At 37.2% G+C, this 9,630-nt stretch overlaps 1 pseudogene across 1 annotated transcript; it reads right to left on the bottom strand.

Moving 5' to 3' along the window:
* Positions 1-351: 351 nt before the first annotated feature.
* LOC308513870 (large ribosomal subunit protein eL34-like) lies at positions 352-781 on the bottom strand (annotated as a pseudogene). Its single transcript has one exon. The product of its transcript is annotated as a large ribosomal subunit protein eL34-like (transcript).
* Positions 782-9,630: the final 8,849 nt, after the last annotated feature.

Here is a 9,630-nt window from a genome sequence, read left to right as displayed (position 1 = left end):
AAGGAAAACCAGGAAAAACTGAAAGCCAATTAGTTATAATTCAGAGATAAATCAATTGGTAAAAAAAAAATTCTGAATGCACTCTCAACAGAATCCCAAGAAAATGTCAGCTCATCAGTATTAAAGGTTGGTATTGTGATAGACCCAGTGGTGATCTTTCACAGATTTTGAAAGATGAAAACTATTTTAGCAATAAATTGTGATGAGTATTATTTTCCTTGAAAAGTTTAGGAGGAAAAAAACCTGGAATTCAGAAAAGAACTGGTAAAGGAAAAGGAGGGCTAAGGGAAGGTGAAATCAGAGAGAGGTGCTTTGCAGACTTCGCCTCAGATATTTCCCGTCTCATCCACACTAATGTCTTTCTTCCTTTTTTCCCCTTTTGATTTTATTACTCAAAAATAGCTTCATTCTTTTAAATTTAGCTTTTGGACTCTGTGCTTGTGCCTTCAATAATTTCACAATGATTTTCTGCTCTTCAACAAGGAATGCACGCTTGGTCCTGTCAGGGGCATTTTCAGCACCATGTATCCACCACAGGCCCTGCTGACATGTTTTTGTGTTTGTTGTTTTTTTGTTTGTTTTCAACCATCTCATTAGAACTTTGGGTCTCACAGCAGAACTCCACAAAGTTGCCTGGGCATGAGCAATGTGTAGATTTTTGTGCTTTTCCAACCTTCTTGGTATAAAGGTGAACAGTTCTATCACCAGGGGTTCAGACAGCCTGGTCCTGTTAGAGGCTATTGCAGGAGAGCCTCCAATGATATGTCAAACGCTGGACCATTGTGAGTGCCTGAAGTCACTGTCCCCAGAAGGGCTCATCCACACTAATGTTCAAAGGAGAATCCAAGCAGGGAAAAGGAATATGCATACAGCTTTCCGTTCCTCTCAGTTGCATATTGAAACTCCTATTGCTACTGCCTGTAGCTGCCTCCTGCCACTTTTCAGGTTGCCTGTCTTCATTCTGGTTTAGGTCCCAAGCCAAAATGTGGGAGTTAAAGTCTAGACAGCAATGTGGGTCATGATCAAAACCCCTAGGTCAGTTGAACTTTGAAATTATCTAATTACCCCACCAAGGTGACCCCATTCCCCATTACTCAAATGACTGATCCCCTCAAAAGGTTTACTTATTGTGTAACTACTACCCATGAAAGAACAGAGACATGTTCTTAGCCTTAAAAGAAGGTCAGGACATCAAAGTCCCAAGTGGATTCCTTCAGAAAAAGCTGATGAAATGTAAAAGTCTAACACTTAGCAACCACTTGAAAGGGGAAGAGGATTACATTCTGAACTCTGATAAGTATAATTAAGAAAATTTTAGATTGAACTAGACAACAAAGCACAGACTTTGGAGTCAGTCAGATATTGGTTCAATTTCTAGCACAATTTTCTGCATAAGGTTATCGACCTTATGCAAACTGTATGACCTTCATATACCTCAATTTTCTGTTCTGAAATGGCATTATAACATGTACCTAAGAGGTGGCTGTGAAAGTAGATAACATAATGCCCTTCCAGGTATTTCTCTTCTCTGACTCCAGCAGCACATCTGAGTAAATCATGCTCTTTCCCCAATTTTCTGAAACACCTTTGCTCCCTTGTCTCCTCTCCCTATAACACCCAGAAAACACAACTGCTCTGCTTAACGATGACATTCCTTTACAAAATCATTTTCCAAATTTTCCCACTCCTTTCTACCTTCTACTCAGGCTGTTCTGGTCAAGTCAGTCCCATCTTTATACTTCACGTCTCACTGCTCAGTCCTGTTCCATACTCTCACCTGCATTGCTCCACAGCTACCATAATGTTCTGGCCTTTCTCTCCTTCCCTTTGTACATCCAATCACTATTCATCTTCAAAACATAGTTCGGCTAAATGCAATGTGGTGTCCTGAATTGGGTCCCAGAGCAAAAAGAGGAACACTGATGGACTAACTGGGGAAATGTCAATAAAGCAATGTTAGTTTTGGTTTTCACAAATGTACGCTAATGTAAGTTGTTAACAGTGGGGGAAACCAGGGGAAGGGTGTAATGGAACTCTGCATTATCTTTTTAGCTTTTTTGTAAAACAGAAATTATTCCAAAATAAAAGGTCTATTTAAAAAAATCAAGCCCAAACATTTCTTGCAGACTTCCTTGCTTATGACATCCTCTTTGCAGCCTTCCTTCCCGCAGTCCTTTGCTAACGTGTGACTTTGGGTGCACTACTTAGCTATCCTGTGCTTTAGTTTCTTCATCTGTAAAATGCTGGGAATGAGCATAAACCACAATTAAGAGAAGGCCCGGGCAGTACTATTATATTTTGTGTGTGTTTGTGGGGGTGGAGTGTGTGTGTGTGTGTGTGTGTGTGTGTGTGTGTGTGTGTGTGTGTTGGGGGTCAGGGGAGTACAAGGAGGAGATTCACACTCAAGCTGCCTAGTTCAAAAGTCTCTGCTCTAAAACATTAAGCTGTGTTGCTTGTGGAAACATTTTGGAATGTTTTGTTGTAAACATTTATATAGTGTGCATAGAGAAAAACTAGAAGGAAACTTCAAACAGCAGGGGTTGTCTCTGAACTATGCAATCATAAATTATTTTATTATTTTTTCTCCATTTTACAAATGTTCTAAAATATATATATATATATATATAGTTATAATGTAGTGAGGAACAAATAATTATGCACACCAGACTCAGTAGTGGTAACTTCTGGAGACAGAGTGATAGAAATGAGACTTGGGTAAGGGTTAAAGGAGACCAGAGACCCTCATTTACCAGTAGTTCTTAAAATCAGAAGCAAATACCATATAATACTAAAAGGCATTACTTCTGACCTATAAACAGGGCAAAATTTAGGGGACATAAGCAAAAAAAAATTTTTTTGGTGCCACCCTCTCCTTATTTTATTTAAAAAATTATATATATATTTCAGAGAGGAAGGGAGAGGGAGAGGGAGAGAGAAACATCAATGATGAGAGAGAATTATTGAGCGGCTGCCTCCTGCATGGCCCACACTGGGCATCGAGCCTGCAACCCGGGCATATGCCTTTGACCAGAATCAAATCTGGGACCTTTCAGACCACAGGCCAACGATCTATCCACTGAGCCAAGACAGCAAGGGCCAATTTATTTTTTTAAGTAAAATATATTAGTCCATCCAAGTTTTGACTATTAACATAGTAAGTGATTTTAGTACCTGTTTGGAAATATCAAATTATTTCAAAGAAATTTTTCACAGTTGCATGCACTGTACTAAGTAGGCTTCATTCAGTGTTTTATCTGCCTACACAGGACTATGTCTTTATTGGGCTTCCCAATTGTTAAAGCACATAGTCCCTAATAAACTAAACTGGCAGCAGAAAATAAATGGATTTCAATATATCTTTGGGAGTAAAATCTTACACTCACAGTTGCTCGAAAACTTTCAAAAGCTTATTGAAGAAAATACTATCCATGGAAATTGCCTAGATCAGTGGTTGGCAAACTGCAGCTCACGAGCCACATGCAGCTCTTTGGCCCCTTGAGTGTGGCCACAAAGTTTCAATCCCACTGTACGTGCGTGCCCACACGTGGTATTTTGTGGAAGAGCCACACTAAAGGGGCTGCAGTTTGCTGACCACTGGCCTAGATATTCAGTGATCTACCCTAGAACTAAATCTGTCTATACTGAGGCAAGAAGTGTTTTTACTCATTTGCCTTTTAGCATGAACCATTAGCTATATCAAGGGGTATTGTGGAAAGCAACTCATCACTGTTAATATTATAAGGATGCTTTTGAAGGTATTGATCATTATAATCCATATATAATCCTAGAGAACTTTTACTCTGACCTTACTATCAGGATATTTCCTGAACATTATTTTGCTTTTACCGTATAAACTATGAATTCTGTATGTGGTTGTGCATTATTTTCTTGTTTGGTTACTAAAAAATCTTGAAGTCGCTTTTGTGGCCTGAAAAATAAACTAGAATAAGATCTTCATGGCATTAACATTGGCAAAAAAATTCTTAAACAGGATACAAAAATCACAGTGACTTCAAAAATAAGACTGATAAATTCGCCCTCATTTTGATGAACTTCTTGTTCATCAAAAAATGCTATTAAAAGAATGGGAAGACAAGCTGTAAACTGGGAGAAAATTTTTCTAACAGATACATCTAAAAGGCAATCTAACTTATCCATGGACCAGACTCAAAGAGACATTTCACAAAGAAATATGTCAAAATGGGCACTAAACATGTGAAAACGTGCTCAACATCATTAGACATCAGAGAAATGCAAATTAAAAAAAATAAGATAATATGATTCACCCATCAAAATGGCAGACATTAAAATAACTTAAAACACAAAATTTTGGTTAGGATATGGAGTAATGAAAACTCTTTTCTATTGCTAGTTAAAGCAAATTGGTATAAACAACTCTTGAAAAAAAATTGGCAAGACCTGCTAAAGCTAAAATATGATACAATAGTTCTACCCCTAGGAATGTACTCAACAAAGCAAATGGCTTTATCCACCAACAGCCATGTACAAAAACATTCGTAACAATTTTGTCTGTAATAGCTCAAAATGTTAAACAAATTTTCAACAATAGTAGAATGCATAAATATATTGTAATGTATTCATATAATAAAATACTACATGGTAATGAAAGGAAAGTCCAAACATCTACTAGAAAAATGTAGATGAATTCAAAAACATATTGAGTAAATGCAATCAGACACATATTGTATAATGCTGTTTATATGAAGCCCAAAAACATGTAAAACTAATACATGATAAAGTCAGCATAGTGGTTACTCTTGGGGAAAGAATGAGGGAGTCATGAAGAATGATGGGAATGTTTTTCAATTTGATCAAGATGGTAATACATACATACATACAAGCATACTCATTGAACTGTACATTTAAGATTTTTGTACTCATATAAGTTATACTTCTTCATTTTCACAAAACAATTTATGGCCTTCTCTTGAAAAGTTTACATGTTGGTGTAGCATGCATTTAGTCTAATGACCTAAAACTATTGTAGCTCTATTAAACATTTTTGCCCTAATTTTCTTTTCAATTATTTAAAATTTATTTTGAATTATTGTATATTGCTATTATTTGCATTTTTTCTGAGCCACCTGAAATTCTCTTTAGGACATAGCTTATAAGTAAATACATAAAACTCATTTTTAAAATATTATTTATTTATTTTTATTGATTGATTTTGAGAGAGAAAGAGAGAGAGATCAATTTGTTGTTCCACATATTTATGCATTCAGTGGTTGAATCTTGTATGTGACCTGATCAGGGATTGAACCCAAAGCTTTGGTGTATGGGAATGAATTCTCTAACTAACTGAGCTACCCAGCCAGGGCCATCAGTACATAAATAAAAGCCCAGGTGTTTCTAAATTGAACATCAGAACACTTAATATCAAATTTTCATTCTGACTCTACTTACTAAGTGCGCAAATAATACTACTAGCAAAGAAATGACTTAAGATATTATCTACTTTTCATGATTATTGAAGGAATCAAATAAAATAGTATAACAAAATTTATTTTTCAAATGTAGAGTGATATATAAGTTACATTTGAAGTCATCCAATATTAATTTAGGAACATGATCTCTGTCAGTAAACAAGAAAACCAACAACCCACCATCAACAAAAACAGTGAGTCTTACAAAGGAACAATTTGTTTTAAGTCTATAATTTCTGTCTTTTCTGAGATTGTTTAGAATTGCTTTAAAAAACAACAACTTGGCATCCTTGTTTAAATTCTGTCCAAGTGACCACGAACATGAGTGTGGATGATTGAGAAATCCCTAGTGCTCCCAGCATCCACTTACGTGAAGCTATCAGGGGACAGAGTCAACTTGCCTGGAATGTAAAATTATTCCAATCATACAACAGGATTTACTAAATGAGGACATAAATATTTAACATACTAAAAATCAAGTTAATTTTATTTTTTTATATATTTTATTGATTTTTTTACAGAGAGGAAGGAAGAGGGATGGACAGTTAGAAACATCAATGAGAGAGAAACATTGATCAGCTGCCTCCTGCACACCCCACACTGGGGATGTGCCTGCAACCAAGGTACATGCCCTTGATCAGAATCGAACCTGGGACCTTTCAGTCTGCCGGTGGACACTCTGTCCACTGAGCCAAACCAGTTAGGGCTCCAGTTAATTTTAAAAGTAAATTTGGTAACATAAAGTCCATTTTAGCCACTTTTTAGAGGGGAAAGTAAAAAAGGGTGTGAAATGAATTTAATAGCTGTTTTCATCTCTCATTGTGCAGCTGAGCAGTGTATAGAGGAAATAATAGATGTTATGAGACCTTCCCAAAGGAGTTTCCAAATATAAATATTCTGACTTTTATGTTTAAGGATGTCAGCTCTACCAGGTGATTTTCTCAAGTTACTTTCCAATTTAACATATTCCTTAACACATTTCAAATAGCTTCTGATCCTAACATTCCATTGAGATTATTCTCATCAAAACAACCTGTGATTCTCTTGTTGCCAAATTTAATATATAATATGCAAATTCAATATACATTTTTTAGTCTTATCCCATTTGACCTATCAATATTTGACCCTTTCTCCTTGAAAAACTTTCTTTTCTTTAACTTCTGTGACCTTATGCTTTCTTGGTTTGCTTTCTTTCTCTATCAGCTGCTATTCAGTGTGCTTAGTGAACTCTAACTCATTGTTTTAAACTTTGGTAACACCTAAGCTCTCTCCTGTGCCCCCTCTAATCTTGGTCCCTAAGCAATCTCATCCAATCATCTGGCTTCAAATACAATTTGATATGGTGATGAACTATCAAACCTCTAGCTTCAGTCAAGATTTCATTCCTGGACCCCAAACTCATGTGACTACCTACTGGTCATCTCCACTTAGATTTCCCTGTGGAGACTTCAAACCAACAGGCCTTAAGTCAACTTTGTCAGCTCTTTCCCCATCCTGATGCTCTCTCAGTAAGCACACTGTCACTCATCAATTTCTTTCTCCCAGACATTCTCTTCTTTCACACAATCAGCACATCTTGACAAATTTTTGTGCTAACAAGCCCTACAACTTGTACAGGTAACAACTTGGACTGTGACTGGCCCCTGTCCAAGGAGGGAGTCAGTCATTATAAGCCCCAATCTATATCATGTTGGTCAGTAGCTCTGGTGGCAACCTGGGCTTGTCACCAAAGGGGGAAGGGGGAAGGGGGAAGAGAAAAATCTCATGGGACTGAAACCCTAACCTGTGAGACTCGATGCTATCTCCAGGTAGATAGTGTCACAATTAAGTTGAATTGTAGGAAATCTTCCTGGTATCAAAGCATTGCTTGTTAGTGTGGAGAAACCTCCACACATATGGAAAATTGGGGTTCAGAATATCCATTCTCATAACAATATTTTAGTGTTCAAGTGATACACATTTACCTATGTGTGAAAATTCCTTATGTATCTTAATTTGGAATGGAACACCTAATAACAAATCCCATTAAAGTAATGATTTTTTTTCCCATGTAATGGTTTTTTGGTTAGCAGCAGGGATTTTAAGAACAAATGCAAGTTGTTACATGAGAAGCAATGGTATACTTCTTGCTTTCAGGATAAACTGTAAATTCCTTAACATAACTTGAAAGGAATGTGACCTATCCCCTGCTACATCTGAGACCAATCCCCATTCCACACTTTGACTTTGAGCCATACAGAACTGAAGAAGTCTTGCACCAACCCAGGAGCAGCATTCCAAAGTACTGCGTTGGCAGAAGAAGGCTGTCATGATTATGTAAGGGCTCATGTATGGTAGAGGATTCAGGGAAAATAATAAAATATAGTAAATATACATACCACACCAAAGAGAAATTTTAAAAAGGATCTTCTTCTAGAACAGACTAAATCAACAAATGACTATTCTACTAAACCATTTTTTTCATCTTTATTGTGCTGCTATTGTGATCTAATGAGGCAAAATATTTTACATATTTTGTTACATTGACTACCTTCATTTAAAGTTTGCAAATCAACCTTTATTGGTTTTAAAATTTAAGTGGGCTATTTATAAATGTTGATTTTATAGACCTGTATCAATCATCCTGGGTTTTGCTGATTATAAAACTTTCCAATATGTTGTTGGTTTGTTTGTTTGTTTTTTGTTGTTGTTGGATGGATGCAATAACTAAGGATTTTCTTGGTAGTTCTTCTTAGGTAAAATGCTATTAATTAGGTGGACTTTAATGAGAGCATTTCTCTGGCTGCTTTGTAAAGAATGAATGCTAGGACACAAGAATGCAAGCAGAGATAGCCTTTACTGGGGTGAAGGCTATTAGAATACTTCAGGTGAGAGATCTTAGCAACCTGCCTGGGTGTTGGCAAGGAGATTGAGAGAAGTAGGATTAATAAGATTTCAGAATGAAAAATCCTGCCATTTGTGACAATATACCTAATCCTGGAGCACATTTTACTAAGTGAAATAAACCAGACAAAAAAAGACAAATACTACATTATAGCACTTACATGAGGAATCTATAATAGTCAAACTTCAAGATAAATTTCCCCTCAGACCCTAGCTAGTTTGGCTCAGTGGATAGAGCATCGGCCTACAGACTGAAGGGACCCCAGTTTGATTCCAGTCAAGGGCACATGCCCAGGTTGTGGGCTCAATCCCCAGTAGGGGGCATGCAGGAGGCAGCCGATTAATGATTCTCTCTCATCATTGATGTTTCTATCTTTCTCTTCCTCTCCCTTCCTCTCTGAAATCAATAAAGATATTTTTAAAACAATTGCTTAAAAAAAATTCCCCTTAGAGTGGAAAGCCAAGCTACCTAATATAAATGGATATGCTTTATTTTATTTATAAAAAGAATTATTTAAGTGTTTTGATCTTAACTGCCATGAACTACTGCCATAAGTTTTACATGCCACCAGAGTAATCACCCTTAACCAAGGACCTCTGGTTGAAGCATCTTCCTGAGAAGACAGAGAGAAGCTAGGTAGTCAGAAATTTGGACTATAGGGGAGTGGAGAAGAGGAAGTAAAACTAGGGAACCCAACTAGGCACAATTGCTAGGGCAACCCAGCTGGAAAGAAGGGAATGCAAAGGAAACAAACTTTAAAATGTATGGATGTTGCTAAGACAATTAGTTTGCAGATAACCAATCACAAGGCAATGAGGCGTATAAACCAGTCCCAAGGATATTGCTAAGGCAGAATTATTTGAAAAGACCAATCAGGAGCTAGCAAGGGTGTATCTACCTCCCAGATTAAAAAGCATGCCACTTCTTCTAACCCTCTCTATTCTCCCTGGTGCACAATGAGAAAGAAGCTCTGGACATTGGCCTGCTCCTGGAACCCCAACTCCACCTTTTCCAGGACTGTCTTCTCTCAGTAAACTTTGCCTCCATTAACTGTTTTTGCCCCTGAATCCATTCTTCAGTTTCACAAAACAACAAACTTGGACTTAAACCCTATATTTCGGCTTCATTCCCACATTACCTGGCCTTTATACTTTAATCCTTGTTTTCATGGCACTATGGTACCTATGCCTTTTATTGTAAACTAGAGTGCACTAAAATTTGTGCACTCAGGGGGGTTCCCCGCAGCCCGGACTGTGCCCTCTCGCAGTCTGGGACCCCTCGGGGGATGACCACTTGCTG

Source organism: Myotis nattereri (assembly GCF_964212035.1).
Source record: "Myotis nattereri genome assembly, chromosome: 2".
NCBI classification, from domain to species: Eukaryota; Metazoa; Chordata; class Mammalia; order Chiroptera; family Vespertilionidae; genus Myotis; species Myotis nattereri.
Note: the sequence above shows the minus strand (reverse complement) of the source record. Positions and strands in the feature narration are given on the sequence as shown.